The sequence below is a fragment of the Ranitomeya imitator genome, chromosome 4 (assembly GCF_032444005.1).
Source record: "Ranitomeya imitator isolate aRanImi1 chromosome 4, aRanImi1.pri, whole genome shotgun sequence".
Classification (NCBI taxonomy): domain Eukaryota; kingdom Metazoa; phylum Chordata; class Amphibia; order Anura; family Dendrobatidae; genus Ranitomeya; species Ranitomeya imitator.
In genome coordinates, this window is record NC_091285.1 from 233,312,152 (window position 1) to 233,332,776 (window position 20,625).

The 20,625-nt window shown below is 44.9% G+C and overlaps 1 protein-coding gene across 1 annotated transcript in view; it reads right to left on the bottom strand.

The window, feature by feature from the left end:
• Nucleotides 1-19,725, bottom strand: part of ACSS3 (acyl-CoA synthetase short chain family member 3) — a 298,198-nt gene extending 278,473 nt beyond the window's left edge. The window contains exon 1 of the mRNA XM_069764424.1: nt 19,675-19,725. The gene's annotated coding sequence lies outside the window, so the exon portion shown is untranslated. The remainder of the gene's footprint in view (nt 1-19,674) is intronic.
• Nucleotides 19,726-20,625: the final 900 nt, after the last annotated feature.

The following is a 20,625-nucleotide window of genomic DNA, read 5'->3' on the forward strand; positions in this document are numbered from 1 at the left end:
GGCGAGGAAGGGTGAGAGCAAATCACCCAGGAGATAAGGAGAAGGATAACATAAAACAAGCTTCCAAACATTAATCTACAGAGACAACTCCTAAACTGCTCCTCTTCCACCGCTCACAGCTCCCAAACCAACTCCAAAGTATCTATCACTAGCAACTACTCAAGTTAAAGAGTGGCTAACTCAGAATAGCTGAGATAACTCAGGACTCAAAGCTCTAAGGTAACGTTCACACTAGCGTTATGCTAGTGTGCATCCGGTTAGCGTCGGGCGACGCAGCGGCGACGCACGCGTCATGCGCCCCTATATTTAACATGGGGGACGCATGCGTTTTTGTTTGTTGCGTTGTGCGACGCATGCGTCTTTTTTGCCGCAAGCGTCGGACCAAGAAAACGCAACAAGTTGCATTTTTCTTGCGTCCGATTTTCGGCAAAAAACGACGCATGCGTCGCAAAACGCAGCGTTTTTGCGTGCGTTTTGCCGCGTTTTTGCGTGCATTGTGCGTTGCGTCGCCGACGCAGCGGCGCACAACGCTAGTGTGAACGTAGCCTAAAGGTACCGTCACATTAAGAGACGCTGCAGCGATATAGACAACAATGCCGATCGCTGCAGCGTCGCTGTTTGGTCGTTGTGTGGTCGCTGGAGAGCTGTCACACAGACAGCTCTCCAGCGACCAATGATGCCGAAGTCCCTGGGTAACCAGGGTAAACATCGGGTTACTAAGCGCAGGGCCGCGCTTAGTAACCCGATGTTTACCCTGGTTACCATTGTAAGTGTAAAAAAAAACACTACATACTTACATTCCGGTGTCTGTCGCGTCCCCCTGTGTCAGCTTCCCTGCACTGTGTAAGTGCCGGCCGTAAAGCAGAGCGGTGACGTCACAGCTGTGCTCTGCTTTACGGCCGGCCGGCGCTGACACAGTGCAGGGAAGCTGATGCCGGAGGACGCGACAGACACCGGAATGTAAGTATGTAGTGTTTTTTTTTTTTACATTTACAGTGGTAACCAGGGTAAACATCGGGTTACTAAGCGCGGCCCTGCGCTTAGTAACCCGATGTTTACCCTGGTTACAAGTGAAGACATTGCTGGATCGGCGTCACACACGCCGATTCAGCGATGTCAGCGGGTGATCCAGCGACGAAATAAAGTTCTGGCCTTCTAGCTCTGACCAGCGATGTCACAGCAGGATCCTGATCGCTGCTGCGTGTCAAACACAACGATATCGCTATCCAGGACGCTGCAACGTCACGGATCACTGTCGTTATCGTTCTAAAGTTGCTCAGTGTGAAGGTACCTTAAGAGACAAACAAAACTGTTTAACTCTTGCAACAAAAGAGCAAGCGAAATCTGCACAGCATAAACCTTGCAACATCAGAACAAGGGAAATCTGCACAGCTAACTAGAAGACAAAGCAGATCCATCCAATGCAGGTGCACGCGTAGGCAGATGCTGCAATCTTCTGACTGCTCTCTGTCATGATATCCCTGTGAAATATACAGAGAACATACAACACACACACACACACACACACACCACCAAGAGTCCATACATTCTAAGCTCAACCACTCATACACATATATCCATTCACATCATTGGGCTGTCTTTGCCATACATTATGGGTCCTCCAGTGAGAGGAGACTGACGCTCTTTGTAACCACTTACATCTGACCAAGAGATGAGGATTTTGAACACAGGACTGCTCATATTAATTAAGAATTACTTAAATACGAGTGTTTAATAATATAGGTTTTACAAACTGAAGCATCAGTAAGAAGAACATTTTCATAGGATCATCTTCTTAAATGTAATTTTTAACAAGGAGTTCCTATATACTTCACACTAAAGTCTATTTTACTACAAAAAAAGTTAAATTAGAATTATTAAACACCATCCTGATGTTTCAAAATCCCTATGATAACACTTCCTGTCTTGTGTTGTTATTTGGTCACTAGCATGGTCACTAGTGGAAATATTGAACTCAATGCCTTGTAAGTTTTGCCTGATAACTGTTGTGAGGCAGTGACCCCTGTTACAGCTAGGCGCTGTATGTGCTCTCCAGAATGTGCATGGAAACGTAGTGAGGCCATGAGGGCGTACTACAGACACAGATGTGGCTGTAATTAGAATAGTGAAGCAGTGACTGATTAAAAAGCCCTGTAGTAGTGGGGGAGGGGTGTCAGTGTGTTCTTGGAAGCAGACAGGGCAGTTGTCTGCAGAGCTCTCTCTGTGTGGAGCAGCACAGAGGCTAAAGGAACCAGAGAGACTGACACCCTGCGTCTTGGGCTGTCTTATATGTACCCGGCTGCACTCCAGAGGATAAAGAGTGCAGTGCGCTGAGTGAGTGCAGAGACTTGTTACCGGCGTGCGGTCACCCAGGGAAACTAGACAGAGGGAAATTCGGCCTGTGTATTGACTGCATCATATAGCCATGCATTATTAATGGACTGTATGAAGAAGCCGTATATTATATTGACTGTGTGAAGCAACACAATAAAAGAACGTTTTGTTTGAATTTGCTTGGGTCACTGCCATTTCATTTAGGAATTAATCCATTTACCCCCAAGCCTGTTTTCACCTTCATGACCTGGCCAAGTTTACAATTCAGACCAGTGTCACTTTATAATAATAATAGTAATAATAATCTGAGTCTCGATGGGGCTCTCAATCTAAATTCCTTATCAGTATGTCTTTGGAATGTGGGAGGAAACCCGAGAACCCGGAGGAAACCCACGCAAACACGAGGAGAACATGCAAACTCCTTGCAGATGTTGTCCTTGGTGGGACTTGAACCCAGGACTCCAGCGCTGCAATGCTGCCCGGTGGTAATAACTCAGTCTGGAATGCTTAAAAGGATTCCACTGATTCTTAAACAGTTTTTTCTTAGATATTCCTTGCATTTGTTTGTAAAAACAAATTGGAAATTTGACGTAAATTTTGCAATTTTTAAAATTTCATTTTTATGCCATTAAAATGAAAGGGATTCAAGCTTCAAACCAGGGATTCAAGCTTCAGGAGGCTAATTTGCATATTCCAGGTGCCTTCTGGGAGAAGCGAAGTCTCCCTAAGCTAGAAGATCGTTGGGTACAGCCGGGACCAGCTGCTTCGAAAGCATCACCAAACCAGGGATTCAAGCTTCAGGAGGCTAATTTGCATATTCCAGGTGCCTTCTGGGAGAAGCGAAGTCTCCCTAAGCTAGAAGATCGTTGGGTACAGCCGGGACCAGCTGCTTCGAAAGCATCACCAAACCAGGGATTCAAGCTTCAGGAGGCTAATTTGCATATTCCAGGTGCCTTCTGGGAGAAGCGAAGTCTCCCTAAGCTAGAAGATCGTTGGGTACAGCCGGGACCAGCTGCTTCGAAAGCATCACCAAACCAGGGATTCAAGCTTCAGGAGGCTAATTTGCATATTCCAGGTGCCTTCTGGGAGAAGCGAAGTCTCCCTAAGCTAGAAGATCGTTGGGTACAGCCGGGACCAGCTGCTTCGAAAGCATCACCAAACCAGGGATTCAAGCTTCAGGAGGCTAATTTGCATATTCCAGGTGCCTTCTGGGAGAAGCGAAGTCTCCCTAAGCTAGAAGATCGTTGGGTACAGCCGGGACCAGCTGCTTCGAAAGCATCACCAATTTTTGCCTGTAGGACATTATTGCAAGAGAGCTTGGCTGAGTAGATTACACAAGAAGGAAAACACACAGCAAGTCAGCAGGATCTAGGAGCAACATGGCAGATGTGACAACCTACATGGTGAGCTGCAGCATGTGCTACATGTTCACAGATCGACCAGAAGAAGAATCCAATTTCACCTGTCAGAAGTGTAGACTAGTGGCCCTTTTAGAAGAAAAGGTGCGGGGTCTGGAAGAAAGAATAGCAACTTTGAAACTCATCAAAGAGAATGAAGACTTTCTAGACAGAACAGAAGCATCTCTACTGGTCACTGAAGGTGCAAAAAGTGTCAGAGAACCTCCAAAAGCAGATGAGTGGAAGCATGTGACCAAAAGAAGCAAGAAGACCATGGAGAAATCACCAACCACACAACTGAAGAACCGATATCAAATCTTTGTAGAGGATGAAGATGGCACACCTAAGAATGAAGCAATACCAGCAAGCAAAAAAGAAAAGGGCACACAGCAACAAGTGACAGCAAAAAGTACAGCCAAGAAGCAACGAAGAGTGGTGGTGGTGGGAGACTCACTACTGAGAGGCACCGAAGCAGCCATCTGCAGACCGGACATAACTGCAAGAGAAGTATGCTGCCTTCCAGGTGCGATGATCAAGGATGTGACCGATAGGATACCAAAGCTCTTCAGCTCCAAGGACGTCCACCCATTTCTTCTGATACATGTTGGCACCAATGACACGGCAAGGAAGGACCTACCGACAATCTGCAAGGACTTTGAAGAGTTGGGGAAGAAAGTAAAGGAACTGGATGCACAGGTAGTTTTTTCTTCTATCCTTCCAGTAGACGGGCATGGCACCAGGAGATGGAACAGGATCCTTGATGCAAACAACTGGCTAAGACGATGGTGCAGACAACAAGGATTTGGATTCCTGGACCACGGTGTGAATTACTGGTATGATGGACTCCTCGCCAGAGACGGACTACACCTCAACAAACCTGGGAAACACACATTCGCCAGAAGACTCGCTACACTCATCAGGAGGGCGTTAAACTAGAAGAAGAGGGGACGGGAAGAAAAACATTAGACTCGAACAAAGACGACCCAGGAAAACATACTCAGAAGGGAGGTAAGAACATTTCTAAAACAATCCACAGTGAGGAGATTGGAACAAAACAAAATCCTCTAAACTGCATGCTCGCAAACGCCAGAAGCCTGACAAACAAGATGGAAGAACTAGAAGCAGAAATATCTACAGGTAACTTTGACATAGTGGGAATAACCGAGACATGGTTAGATGAAAGCTATGACTGGGCAGTTAACTTACAGGGTTACAGTCTGTTTAGAAAGGATCGTAAAAATCGGAGAGGAGGAGGGGTTTGTCTCTATGTAAAGTCTTGTCTAAAGTCCACTTTAAGGGAGGATATTAGCGAAGGGAATGAGGATGTCGAGTCCATATGGGTTGAAATTCATGGAGGGAAAAATGGTAACAAAATTCTCATTGGGGTCTGTTACAAACCCCCAAATATAACAGAAAGCATGGAAAGTCTACTTCTAAAGCAGATAGATGAAGCTACAACCCATAATGAGGTCCTGGTTATGGGGGACTTTAACTACCCGGATATTAACTGGGAAACAGAAACCTGTGAAACCCATAAAGGCAACAGGTTTCTGCTAATAACCAAGAAAAATTATCTTTCACAATTGGTGCAGAATCCAACCAGAGGAGCAGCACTTTTAGACCTAATACTATCTAATAGACCTGACAGAATAACAAATCTGCAGGTGGTTGGGCATTTAGGAAATAGCGACCACAATATTGTGCAGTTTCACCTGTCTTTCACTAGGGGGACTTGTCAGGGAGTCACAAAAACATTGAACTTTAGGAAGGCAAAGTTTGAACAGCTTAGAGATGCCCTTAATCTGGTAGACTGGGACAATATCCTCAGAAATGAGAATACAGATAATAAATGGGAAATGTTTAAGAACATCCTAAATAGGCAGTGTAAGCGGTTTATACCTTGTGGGAATAAAAGGACTAGAAATAGGAAAAACCCAATGTGGCTAAACAAAGAAGTAAGACAGGCAATTAACAGTAAAAAGAAAGCATTTGCACTACTAAAGCAGGATGGCACCATTGAAGCTCTAAAAAACTATAGGGAGAAAAATACTTTATCTAAAAAACTAATTAAAGCTGCCAAAAAGGAAACAGAGAAGCACATTGCTAAGGAGAGTAAAACTAATCCCAAACTGTTCTTCAACTATATCAATAGTAAAAGAATAAAAATTGAAAATGTAGGCCCCTTAAAAAATAGTGAGGAAAGAATGGTTGTAGATGACGAGGAAAAAGCTAACATATTAAACACCTTCTTCTCCACGGTATTCACGGTGGAAAATGAAATGCTAGGTGAAATCCCAAGAAACAATGAAAACCCTATATTAAGGGTCACCAATCTAACCCAAGAAGAGGTGCGAAACCGGCTAAATAAGATTAAAATAGATAAATCTCCGGGTCCGGATGGCATACACCCACGAGTACTAAGAGAACTAAGTAATGTAATAGATAAACCATTATTTCTTATTTTTAGTGACTCTATAGCGACAGGGTCTGTTCCGCAGGACTGGCGCATAGCAAATGTGGTGCTAATATTCAAAAAGGGCTCTAAAAGTGAACCTGGAAATTATAGGCCAGTAAGTCTAACCTCTATTGTTGGTAAAATATTTGAAGGGTTTCTGAGGGATGTTATTCTGGATTATCTCAATGAGAATAACTGTTTAACTCCATATCAGCATGGGTTTATGAGAAATCGCTCCTGTCAAACCAATCTAATCAGTTTTTATGAAGAGGTAAGCTATAGACTGGACCACGGTGAGTCATTGGACGTGGTATATCTCGATTTTTCCAAAGCGTTTGATACCGTGCCGCACAAGAGGTTGGTACACAAAATGAGAATGCTTGGTCTGGGGGAAAATGTGTGTAAATGGGTTAGTAACTGGCTTAGTGATAGAAAGCAGAGGGTGGTTATAAATGGTATAGTCTCTAACTGGGTCGCTGTGACCAGTGGGGTGCCGCAGGGGTCAGTATTGGGACCTGTTCTCTTCAACATATTCATTAATGATCTGGTAGAAGGTTTACACAGTAAAATATCGATATTTGCAGATGATACAAAACTATGTAAAGCAGTTAATACAAGAGAAGATAGTATTCTGCTACAGATGGATCTGGATAAGTTGGAAACTTGGGCTGAAAGGTGGCAGATGAGGTTTAACAATGATAAATGTAAGGTTATACACATGGGAAGAGGGAATCAATATCACCATTACACACTGAACGGGAAACCACTGGGTAAATCTGACAGGGAGAAGGACTTGGGGATCCTAGTTAATGATAAACTTACCTGGAGCAGCCAGTGCCAGGCAGCAGCTGCCAAGGCAAACAGGATCATGGGGTGCATTAAAAGAGGTCTGGATACACATGATGAGAGCATTATACTGCCTCTGTACAAATCCCTAGTTAGACCGCACATGGAGTACTGTGTCCAGTTTTGGGCACCGGTGCTCAGGAAGGATATAATGGAACTAGAGAGAGTACAAAGGAGGGCAACAAAATTAATAAAGGGGATGGGAGAACTACAATACCCAGATAGATTAGCGAAATTAGGATTATTTAGTCTAGAAAAAAGACGACTGAGGGGCGATCTAATAACCATGTATAAGTATATAAGGGGACAATACAAATATCTCGCTGAGGATCTGTTTATACCAAGGAAGGTGACGGGCACAAGGGGGCATTCTTTGCGTCTGGAGGAGAGAAGGTTTTTCCACCAACATAGAAGAGGATTCTTTACTGTTAGGGCAGTGAGAATCTGGAATTGCTTGCCTGAGGAGGTGGTGATGGCGAACTCAGTCGAGGGGTTCAAGAGAGGCCTGGATGTCTTCCTGGAGCAGAACAATATTGTATCATACAATTATTAGGTTCTGTAGAAGGACGTAGATCTGGGTATTTATTATGATGGAATATAGGCTGAACTGGATGGACAAATGTCTTTTTTCGGCCTTACTAACTATGTTACTATGTTACTATGTAAATTAGAGTTATGTCACACAAAATAGTAAAAAAAAATACAATTTTCCACATGTCTACATTACATCAGCACAATTTTTAAAATATAGTTTTTTTTTGTTAGGAAGTTAGAAGGGTTAAAAGTTGTCCTACTGTTTGGGCGCATGGCAGTGCTCAGAAAGGATGGAGTTACGTTATGGAACACAGATTTTGATGGAGGGTTCTGCAGGTGTCATGTCGTGTCATGTCACATTTAGAGAGCCCCTGAAGTGCTTGAACAGTGGAAATCTCCCACAAGTGACCCCATTATGGAAACTAGACCCCTCAAGGAATTTATCTGGATGTGTGGTTTGCACCTTGAACCCACAGGTGCCTCACAGAATTTTAAAATGCTGTTTTAGCCTCAAATTTTTAAATTGTCACAAGGATGGCAGGATGGCTGTACAGTACTGGACTTAGGTCTATTTGCCTCTTGAAGTGCAGATGTTACAAGAATAGTTTGCAGACTTTATATACAGAAGCCCCCTATATGTGAACTCATTTTACAAACTACACTCCACAATGAATTCATCTATGGGTGCAGTGATCATATTGACACCACATTTGCCTAACAGAATTTTATACCATTGAGCGGTAAAGAAAGAATAAGTCACATTTTTGCTACTAAAATGTTGTTTTAGCCCCAAGTTTTTATTTTTTCTAAGGACTAATAGGAATTGTTTTTACAAAAAACTGAGGTCCATTTTTTCCTGAGTGCGCCAATACTCTACACGTAATCAGGAAATATTATTCAGGCACAGTGCAAAGCTCAGAAGGCAAGGAGTGCCAGAATTTACTGTTATAGTTTGCAGGTGCCATTAAACTAGGAGAGCCCATGAGGTGCCAGAAAAGCATAACTCCTCATAAGTGACCCCATTTTACAAACTACACCTCTTAATGAATTAATCTATGGGTGCAGTGATCATATTGACATCACGGGTGTGTCACCGAATTTTATACAATTGGCCAGTGAAAAAAAAATAACTAATTTTTTTAACCAACAAAATTTTGTTTTAGCCCCAGATTTTACATTTTCACACAAGAAGTGGGTAAAGATCGCACCAAAATTTGTACCACAATTTCTGCTGAACGTGGCAATACCCCATATTTGACTGTACAGTACTCGGGAGCAATGGAGCGTTATTTGCCTCCTGAAGCACAGCTTTTCCAAGAACAGTTTGCGGACTCCATATACCGAGGCCCTAATTGCTAGAAGAGTAGAATCCCCCCTCAAGTGATCCCATTTTGGAAACTTTACTCCTTGGGGAATTTATCTACAGGTGTAGAGATGATTTTGGCTCCATTGGTATTTTCCAGAAACAAGCAGCAGTGAATGTTGCTGAGTGAATATTGCAAACTGCCATTGTAGTGACCAGCACGCTGTGGTGACCGGTACGTTATAATCCCCAGTACGTTATGCCCGGCCCATGGTTCTGGAGACACGCACCAGCACGTTAGTCAGACTCTCATCACTTTAGAAATGCCAAACATGGATGCAATATGTGGTTTAGATACACTGTGGGGCTCATAAGGGAGGGGGCATTTGGATTTGAAAGTGGAGAATTGCTGAATTCCTTTTGGCGGGTGAGGAGCTATTTCTCTTTTCCTGAGCCATTGCACTACCAGTAACGTGGAAGCCCCTTACATTTCCATTAACAGATGACAGACCTGAGTGGGGACTTGCTTTTTTGTGGATTGAGTTGAAGATTTTATGGAGAACATTTTACATAACATTTTGCATCACAGTTATACAGTGATCTACGCTGAGCACTTACTTTGGGGTTTTCATCTATAAGTGACTGAGGAAACCAGCGAGGGATACATTCACTATAATGAGGCAGCAGCGTTACTCTGGACTCCGTCTGGCCTCTGATCACCGGTGTCCTTTTCAAAAGTGCACAAAATCCTCAAAAGATTAGTGCAGAGGTTAGTCGAAAGTCGTTTGCAGAGCGCAGTGGTCGGTTAGGTCGATAGGCAGAAATGAGGGAGGAGATGTATGGGGTGCTGCACTGTGGAGAGCTTTGTGTGTGAGAACTAGTGTTGAGCGATACCGTCCGATATTTGAAAGTATCGGTATCGGATGGTATCGGCCGATATCCGAAAAATATCGGATATCGCCGATACTGATATCCGATACCAATACAAGTCAATGGGACACAAATATCAGAAGGTATCCGTAATGGTTCCCAGGGTCTGAAGGAGAGGAAACTAAAATAAAGAATAAAAAAAAAAATATTGATATACTTACCCTCGGACGGGCTCTGGTTGTCACCGCTGCAATCGCCATGCTTTTCTTCCTAAGAATGAGCGCTTTAATGACTTTCGATGACGTCGCGGCTTGTGATTGGTCGCTGAGCGGTCATGTGACCGCTCAGCGACCAATCACAAGCCGCGACGTCATCGAAGGTACTTAACAAGCTCATTCATAGGAAGGAAAACATGGCGATTGCAGCGGTGACAAACAGGGCCCGTCCGAGGGTAAGTATATCAATATTTTTTATTTTTATTCTTTATTTTACACATTAATCTAAATCCCGATACCGATTCCCGATATCACAAAAATATCGGAACTCGGTATCGGAATTCCGATACCGCAAATATCGGCCGATACCCGATACTTGCGGTATCGGAATGCTCAACACTAGTGAGAACAAGTACTTTGAATTGGATCCTATAATGAATGGGCAGCCAGTGTAACGACTGGCGAAGAGCTGCTTCATCTGAATACCGATTAGCCAGGTAGATGACCCTGGCTGCTGCATTGAGGATAAACTGAAGAGGGGAAAGTTGAGTAACGGGGAGGCCAATTAATAGAGCATTACAGTAGTCCAGGCAGGAGTGGATCAGGGTGACAGTGAGGGCTTTTGTTGTTTCCATGGTGAGAAAAGGGCGGATTCTAGAGATGTTCTTTAGGTGTAAGCGGCACGAGCAGGCAAGAGATTGTATATGGTAGCTGAAAGAGAGATTGGTGTAAAACATAACAACCAAAAATCGCGCCTGCTGCTGGGGTGTTATTATGGTGCCACCCACGGAAAGGGAAATGTCAGGTTTAGGGAGATTAGTATACGGTGGGAGCAGAAGAAGATCAGTTTTGGAGAGGTTGAGTTTCAGATAGAAAGCAGACCTGGTGTTTGAGACTGCGGACAGACAGTCACTGGCGTTCTGCAGTACAGCGGGAGTAAGGTCAGGGGCTGACGTATATAGTCGTGTGTCATCGGCATAAAGATGGTACTGAAAGCCAAATCTGTTGATGGTCTGTCCAATTGGGGCCGTGTAGAGAGAGAAGAGAAGGGGGCCAAGGACTGAGCCCTGAGGTACCCCAACAGTGAGAGGAAGAGGAGATGAAGTGGAGCCAGAGAACAGAACACTGAAGGAGCGGTCAGAAAGGTAGGCAGAGAACCAGGAGAGAGCAGTGTCCTTAATGCCTAGTGACTGGAGCCTAGAGAGTAGGAGAGGGTGGTCAAAAGCTTTAGAGAGATTGAGAAGAATGAGCAGACAGTGGTCACCGTTACACTTTGCTGTCAGAGGGTCATTGGTCACTTTGATGAGTGCAGTTTCTGTCGAGTGTAGGGGGTGGAAGCCAGAATGTGAAGAGTCTAGGAGGGAGTGAGTGGAGAGGTAACGGGTAAGGCAGGAGTAGATCAGGCGCTCCAAAAGTTTAGAGATGAAGGGGAGATTGGAGACTGGTCTGTAGTTATTTGTGCAGGATGGGTCGAGGGTGGGTTTCTTTAGTAATGGAGTGGAGTAATGATAGAGTGTTTGAAGGAGGATGAAAAAATGCTTGAGGAGAGGGATAGATTAAAGTTTGTAGTTAGGTGAGTTGTGACGACTGGAGAGAGACTATAGGAGATGAGAGGGAATGGGGTCAGTAGTGCATGTAGTCGGACGAGAAGAAGAGAGGAGTCGGGTGGCTTCTTCTTCGGTGATGGGATCGAATATGGAGAGTGAGCCAGGGGAAATGCAGGGAGGGATAGGAGTCACAGCACTTAGTGGCTGGGAGCGGATTCCCTGATAGATATTATCTATTTTCTCTATCAAGTGGGAGGCCAGGTCATCAGCACAAATGTCTGTGATAGGGACTTGTGCTTTTGGCCTGAGGAGGGAGTGAAAGGTGTCAAAAAGTTTCTTAGGGTTGTTGGATAGTGAGGAGATCAGGGTGGTTTAGTAGGTCTGTTTGGGGTGGTGAAGGGCAGAATTTTAGGTTCTTAACATAAATTTGAAGTGGATGAAGTCTCCTGGTGTGCGAATTTTTCTCCATAAGCATTCAGCACACCAAGAGCATCACTGGAGAAATCGGGTTTGCGTTGTGAACCAGGGCTGTTTTACTCAGTGCTTGGAGGTTCTGAGGGTGAGAGGCACTACTTGGTCCAGGGTGGTTCTAAGAGTGTCATTGTAATGGTGTACAGCCAGATCATGACAGGAAAAAGAGGAGATTGGGGACAGTGATAAGTGTAAGGAGTCTGAAAGTATATGGCGTTAATGGCGTGTAGATTTCTGAATGTGTGGTAGGTAGGAGTGTACTGGGGTGGGCGAGGGATTGTGAGCGTGAAGGAGAGAATGTTGTGGTCAGAGAGGGGAAGCGGTGAGTTATCTAGGTACAAGATTGAGCAGAGCTGGGCGAAGACCAGGTCAAGGGTGTTTCTGTCTTTGTGTGTTTCAGAGGTTGAGAGCTGTGATAGGCCGAGAGAAGTGGTTAGTGATAGAAGCTGGGATGCAGATGTGGAAGTGGGGTTGTTTATGGGGATGTTGAAGTCTCCCAGGATAAGGGTTGGGAGTTCTGAGGACATGAAGTGCGGCAGCCAGGCTGAGAAGTGGTTAAGGAGCTGGGTGGGTGAGCCTGGGGGCTGATATATGACCTCTACTCTGAGGGAGAGGGGATGAAAGAGCCTGATGGTGTGGACCTCAAAAGAAGGGAATGAGAGTGATGGAATGGGGGGATGACCTGGAAGGTCCATTGTGGGGACAGGAGTATGCCGACTCCACATCCATGTCTGTTTGTGGGTCTCGGGGAATGGGAGAATTGTAGGCCACCATGGGAAATGGCAGCAGGGGAGACAGTGTCAGAATCCTGAATCCAGGTTTTAGTGAGGGCCAACAGATTCATAGAGTTATATAAACATAGACGTCAGTTGGTAATATATATCAGGCGACTCAACAATAACAATACTCCACCGGAGATACACGAGTCAAATAAGCCTTATTGGCTGGCGTTTAAGTAATTATGGTAACACACTGACACTTTATTAGACCGAATGTTTTGCTTCAGGTGGACCTAGAGATTACAATTAAGCAGCAACAACCAGGAATAAATTGATTTATATTTACCACACTATGTACTTTAGAGGGGTTGTTGTTTAGCTTTTATGCACCGCAGTGGCGGACACTGACAGCTTTGGGCCCCTGTGCAGGAAATGTGTCTGGGCCCCCCCGCCCTGCCCAGCATGCTGCTTATGATGAGAGCAATCTGGCTCCGAGCAACAAACCAGATTTCCCTCATTATCAAAGGTTAAGATTTGGTTCTGCTGGTTCCAGTGCAGTCAGACTTGCAGTCAGGTGACAACTAGTGTTCGCTGTCAGTGAATAGAACACTGCAGACTCTCTAGTTGGCACAAGACAGCAAGTGTGCGAAGTGGATCCTCTTGGTTATGTGATTACTGTGGGAACCGGCAGAGCCTGACCATGTACCTATATATTGTATTACATTATATGTCTGGTATCTGATAAAATACTACAAATAAAAGTATGGAATCGTGTAGTAGACTGCATTATTCCATACAACAGTATCATGTAAAAGACGTACTACAGGGAGCCCCCACACAGCTCTCCCTATATACAATTTTTGCCCTCACAGAGTCCCCGATGAAATCTGGATGCAGGTCAGCTGTATATTGCGACCTGCGGACCAGTGTTTCCGGGTGTTTTGTTATCACAGATAGCCCGGTCCGATTTCCACATTTTGCCCAGGTCTGTTATATATGAGCCATATACTAATCTGTGTACTGGGTGTTATGTACTATACCACTGATGGCGAACCTTTTAGAGACCGAGTGCCCAAACTGCAATCTAAAATCCACTTACGGTATTTATTGCAAAGTGCCAACACAGCAATTTAACCGGAATACTGTGGTTTTAGATTAGAAAATCTCCTACATTAGCACGCCATAGCAAAGAGCTTGTAAGCACTGCACTCCAAGCCAAAGATACTAGCCACCGATTGCAGTGGAGGTCTGTTCTTGAGAATGAAGAGGATTTTTATTCCAAAGTAATATTGCCAAGTTGTTTGTTTTTTACAACCTCTTTGCAACTGTAACCCTTTATCATGATGAGAATAACCCTTTAAGCCAGGCATGTCAAACTATATTCACATATTCCTCCATACAGTGAAATGGGCCTCACAAAGTGCTCCATACTGTATAATGGCCCCACATGATGCTCCATACTGTATAATGGCCACACATGATGCTCCATACTGTATAATGGCCACACATGATGCTCCATACTGTATAATGGCCATATATGATGCTGCCTACTGTGCAATGGCCACACATGATGCTTCATACTGTATAATGGCCCCACATGATGCTGTGTACTGTATAATGGCCACATATGATGCTCCATACTGTATAATGGCCCTACATGATGCTCCATACTGTATAATGGCCACACATGATGCTCCATACTGTATAATGGCCACACATGATGATCCATACTGTATAATGGCCACACATGATGATCCATACTGTATAATGGCCACATATGATGCTCCATACTGTATAATGGCCCCACATGTTGATGCTCAATACTGTATAATGGCCCCACATGATGATGCATACTGTATAATGGCCCCACATGATGATGCATACTTTATAATGGCCCCACATGATACATACAGTATAATGGCCACATATGATGCTCCATACTGTATAATGACCCCACATGATGATGCTTAATACTGTATAATGGCCCCACATGATGATGCATACAATATAATGGCCCCACATGATGATGCATACAATATAATAGCCCCACATGATGCTGCATACAGCATAATGGCCAAATATGATGCTGCATACATTATTATGGCCACATATGATGCTGCATACAGTATAATGGCCCCACATGATGCTACATACAGTATAATGGCCCCATATACTGCTCCATACTGTGTAATGGCATTGCATTACAAAAAAAATACTCACCTCTGTCCGTTCCAACACTGATCTAGTCTCTTCATATATCAGTCCTACCTGTGGGCATGTGCACCATCTCGGCAATAGTGCCGCCGTCACTCTACTCAGATCGCGCACCATCCCCGTCCTCAGCAAGAGCGCAGACTGATGGAACGGCGTGCGGCCTGATGGGAGAGTTGGGGTGCATGTCCACTGTCCAGATTACATCCGGATTAGCTGCGGATTGAATGCTGCGTACAACCGCAGCATTCAATCCGCAGCGTCCAGATATTACAATATAGTGGAGGTGATTTTATGAAATCCCGTCTCCACTATGCGTGTGAACACGCATCCGGCGGCCCTGCGTTTCCGGACATGCGGTGCGTCTTTTTAGAACGCAGCATGTCTGTTTACCTTGTGTCGCCGCAAGGTAAATCACAGGGTCTTATGAATGGGGTGCGGAGATTCCGGATATGTGCAATGAACACATCCGGAATCACCGGGCGTATAGAAGGGAGCGGCGCTTTGGGCGGAGTGAGTTTTCCGCTCCGTCCAAAGCGTCGGCAATCCTGATAGTGGAACCTTACCCTTAGGAGCAGAGTGGCTGTGGTGCTAGTGATGAGGGTCTGGGAGATTACACGCGGGCTGAGAAAAGTGATGGCGGAGCTAGTTTTGAGGAGATGGCACGCGTGCCCCCTCTAGCACCCGTGCCATAGGTTCGCCACCACTGTACTGTAGGTTTGCCACCACTGTACTGTACTATGTGCACATATATAGTGTTACATGCACTGAGCACTGACCAGGCTGCAGGAACTCACATTATAATATACTAGATGGTGGCCCGATTCTAACGCATCGGGTATTCTAGAATATGCATGTCCACATAGTATATTGCCCAGTCACGTAGTATATTGCCCAGCCACGTAGTATATTGCACAGCGACATAGTATACAGCACAGAGCCACGTAGTATACAGCAGACACGTAGAATATTGCCCAGCCACGTAGTATATTGCCCAGCCACGTAGTATATTGCCCAGCCACGTAGTATATTGCCCAGCCACGTAGTATATTGCCCAGCCACGTAGTATATTTCCCAGCCACATAGTACATTGCCCAGCCACGTAGCATATTGACCAGTGACATAGTATATTGCCCAGCCACATAGTATACAGCAGACACGTAGAATATTGCCCAGCCACGTAGTATATTGTCCAGTTATGTAGTATATTGCCCAGCCACATAGCATGTTGCCCAGTCACGTAGTATATTGCACAGCCACGTAGTATATTGCCCAGTTATGTAGTATATTGGCCAGGCACGTAGTATATTGCCCAGCCACGTAGTATATTGGCCAGTCATGTAGTATATTGCCCAGCCACGTAGTATATTGCCCAGCCACGTAGTATATTGCCCAGCCACATAGTATATTGCCCAGCCACATATTTTATTGCCCAGCCACATAGTATATTGCCCAGCCACATAGTATATTGCCCAGCCACGTACTATATTTCCCAGCCACGTAGCATATTGACCAGCGACATAGTATATTGCCCAGCCACATAGTATACAGCAGACACGTAGAATATTGCCCAGCCACGTAGTATATTGTCCAGTTATGTAGTATATTGCCCAGCCACATACCATATTGCCCAGTCACGTAGTATATTGCCCAGTTATGTAGTATATTGGCCAGGCACGTAGTATATTGCCCAGCCACGTAGTATATTGGCCAGCCACGTAGTATATTGCCCAGCCACGTAGTATATTGCCCAGGCACATAGTATATTGCCCAGCCACGTAGTATATTGCCGAGCCACGTAGCATATTGACCAGCGACATAGTATATTGCCCAGCCACATAGTATACAGCAGACACGTAGAATATTGCCCAGCCACGTAGTATATTGTCCATTTATGTAGTATATTGCCCAGCCACATAGCAAATTGCCCAGTCACGTAGTATATTGCACAGCCACGTAGTATATTGCCCAGTTATGTAGTATATTGGCCAGGCACGTAGTATATTGCCCAGCCACGTAGTATATTGGCCAGCCACGTAGTATATTGGCCAGTCACGTAGTATATTGCCCAGCCACGTAGTATATTTCCCAGCCACATAGTATATTGCCCAGCCACATAGTATATTGCCCAGCCACATAGTATATTGCCCAGCAACGTAGCATATTGACCAGCGACATAGTATATTGCCCAGCCACATAGTATACAGCAGACACGTAGAATATTGTCCAGCCACGTAGTATATTGCCCAGTTATGTAGTATATTGGCCAGGCACGTAGTATATTGCCCAGCCACGTAGTATATTGGCCAGTCACGTAGTATATTGCCCAGCCACGTAGTATATTGCCCAGCCACGTAGTATATTGCCCAGCCACGTAGTATATTGCCCAGCCACATAGTATATTGCCCAGCCACATAGTATATTGCCCAGCCACATAGTATATTGCCCAGCCACGTAGCATATTGACCAGCGACATAGTATATTGCCCAGCCACATAGTATACAGCAGACAGGTAGAATATTGCCCAGCCACGTAGTATATTGCCCATCCACGTAGTATATTGTCCAGTTATGTAGTATATTGCCCAGCCACATAGCATATTGCCCAGTCACGTAGTATATTGCACAGCCACGTAGTATATTGCCCAGTTATGTAGTATATTGGCCAGGCACGTAGTATATTGCCCAGCCACATAGTATATTGGCCAGTCACGTAGTATATTGCCCAGCCACGTAGTATATTGCCCAGTTACGTAGTATATTGCCTGGCGATGTAGTGTATTGCCCAGCGACGTAGTATATTGTCAAGTTACGTAGTATATTGCCTAGCGACGTAGTATATTGCCCAGTTACGTAGTATATTGCCCAGCCACATAGTATACAGCAGAGCCACGTAGTATATTGCCAAGTCATGTAGTATATTGCCCAGCCACGTAGTATATTGCCTGGCCACGTAGTATATTGCCCAGTTACGTAGTATATTGCCTGGTGACGTAGTATATTGCCCAGCGACGTAGTATATTGTTAAGTTACATAGTATATTGCCTAGCGACGTAGTATATTGCCCAGTTACATTGTGTATTGCCCAGCGACGTAGTATATTGCCCAGCCACATAGTATACAGCAGAGCCACATAGTATATTGCCCAGCCACATAGTATATTGCCCAGCCACGTAGTATATTACCCAGCCACGTAGTATATTGCCCAGCCACGTAGTATACAGCAGAGCCACGTAGTATATTGCCCAGCCACGTAGTATATTGCCCAGCCACGTAGTATATTGCCCAGTTACGTAGTATATTGCCTGGCGACGTAGTATATTGCCCAGCGACGTAGTATATTGTCAAGTTACATAGTATATTGCCCAGCCACGTAGTATATTGCCCAGCCACGTAGTATATTGCCCAGTTACGTAGTATATTGCCTAGCGACGTAGTATATTGCCCAGCAACGCAGTATATTGCCCAGTTACGTAGTATATTGCCCAGCGACGTAGTATATTGCCCAGTTACATTGTATATTGCCCAGCGACGTAGTATATTGCCCAGCCACATAGTATATTGCCCAGCCACATAGTATACAGCAGAGCCACGTAGTATATTGCCCAGCCACATAGTATACAGCAGAGCCACGTAGTATATTGCCCAGACACGTAGTATATTGCCCAGCCACGTAGTATATTGCCCAGTTACGTAGTATATTGCCTGGCGACGTAGTATATTGCCCAGCGACGTAGTATATTGTCAAGTTACATAGTATATTGCCCAGCCACGTAGTATATTGCCCAGACACGTAGTATATTGCCCAGCGACGTAGTATATTGCCCAGTTACATTGTGTATTGCCCAGCGACGTAGTATATTGCCCAGCCACATAGTATATTGCCCAGCCACATAGTATATTGCCCAGCCACATAGTATATTGCCCAGCCACATAGTATACAGAAGAGCCACGTAGTATATTGCCCAGACACATAGTATACAGAAGAGCCACGTAGTATATTGCCAGACACATAGTATACAGCAGAGCCACATAGAATATTGCCCAGACACATAGTATACAGCAGAGCCACGTAGTATATTGCCCAGACACATAGTATACAGCAGAGCCACATAGTATATTGCCTAGACACATAGTATACAGCAGAGCCACGTAGTATATTGCCCAGACACATAGTATACAGCAGAGCCACGTAGTATATTGCCCAGACACATAGTATACAGCAGAGCCACGTAGTATATTGCCCAGACACATAGTATACAGCAGAGCCACGTAGTATATTGCCCAGACACATAGTATACAGCAGAGCCACGTAGTATATTGCCCAGACACATAGTATACAGCAGAGCCACGTAGTATATTGCCCAGACACATAGTATACAGCAGAGCCACGTAGTATATTGCCCAGACACATAGTATACAGCAGAGCCACGTAGTATATTGCCCAGACAGATAGTATACAGCAGAGCCACGTAGTATATTGCCCAGACAGATAGTATACAGCAGAGCCACGTAGTATATTGCCCAGACAGATAGTATACAGCAGAGCCACGTAGTATATTGCCCAGACAGATAGTATACAGCAGAGCCACGTAGTATATTGCTGTGACTCATTGCTGCAGCTTCAGCTTTCATACAGATCGGGTGACACTGGAGCTGGGACCTTATCTGTATGTAAGTTTAAGATGGTGTAATAAATCTCAGTACAGTACAGATAGATCCTCTACAGAAAGCAGATAAGAAAGCAGGAATTAGATGAAGCCTGTCACATACCTCCTGCCCCGAACCCCTGGCTCGCTCTCTGCCAACTTCTTCTCTCCTCTCCAGGCCTCCGGCAGAGTGAAACAGGCGCGCAGGTGACGTCAGATCAGCAGACACACAGCCTGCTGCTATCTGCAATAGGGGATGCCGGCCGGCGCTTGTACACTGCTAATACAGTGCGGGCCCGAGCCTGCATCGATCTACAGCGGCAGCAGAAAGCTGGGGCCCTGTATGCCCCTGCCTGCAAGGGCCCCCCTCCACCTCCGGGTCCCGGTGCGGCTGCACCGGTTGAACCGGCGGTAGGTCCGCCCCTGATGCACCGCACTTTAAACCAGATATTGGTTCGGAGGTATTTTTCCACATTATGAGATTGTATTGTTAATATATGAATGTTTTTATTCTTTTTTTGTACAAATAAAATATATATCTTGAACTGTACATTGTTTGTGGCCTGGTTTTATCATCCGGCAGGCCCTGGTGTGTTTATCATTGTGCTCAATGTGTTCTGTTAAAAAAAATTTTTGGACTAATATGTATAATCGTGTATCTCCGGTGTAGTATTGTAGATTCATAGAGTTGTTCAGAAAGTAATTGTGCAGAAAAGGACGTTTGTTACATACAGACCGTGGATTCCAAAGGGCACAATTAAAAGAAGGATATGAAGGAGTGCAAGTAATATTAATAAGATTAGTGTGGTTATGATACGAGGTAGGATAGGGGTTGAGGTTGGAGGATGGTGGACCAGAGTTGGGGGAGATATCCCCCGAGATCAGAAGGAGTAGGTGGATAAAGAGCAAGTAGTTTTTGGAATTGTATGAAGTTTTTTTGTGCAGTGTGTTTGGGCAAGATGGGCTGAGGTTTTTCAGGAAGATGAGAAGTGCATGGGAGCTGTACATGGGAGAGGGAAGGAGAGAGGAGCTGATGAATATGAGTCATGATGGAGGAGGGATGGGCCGGTGGATG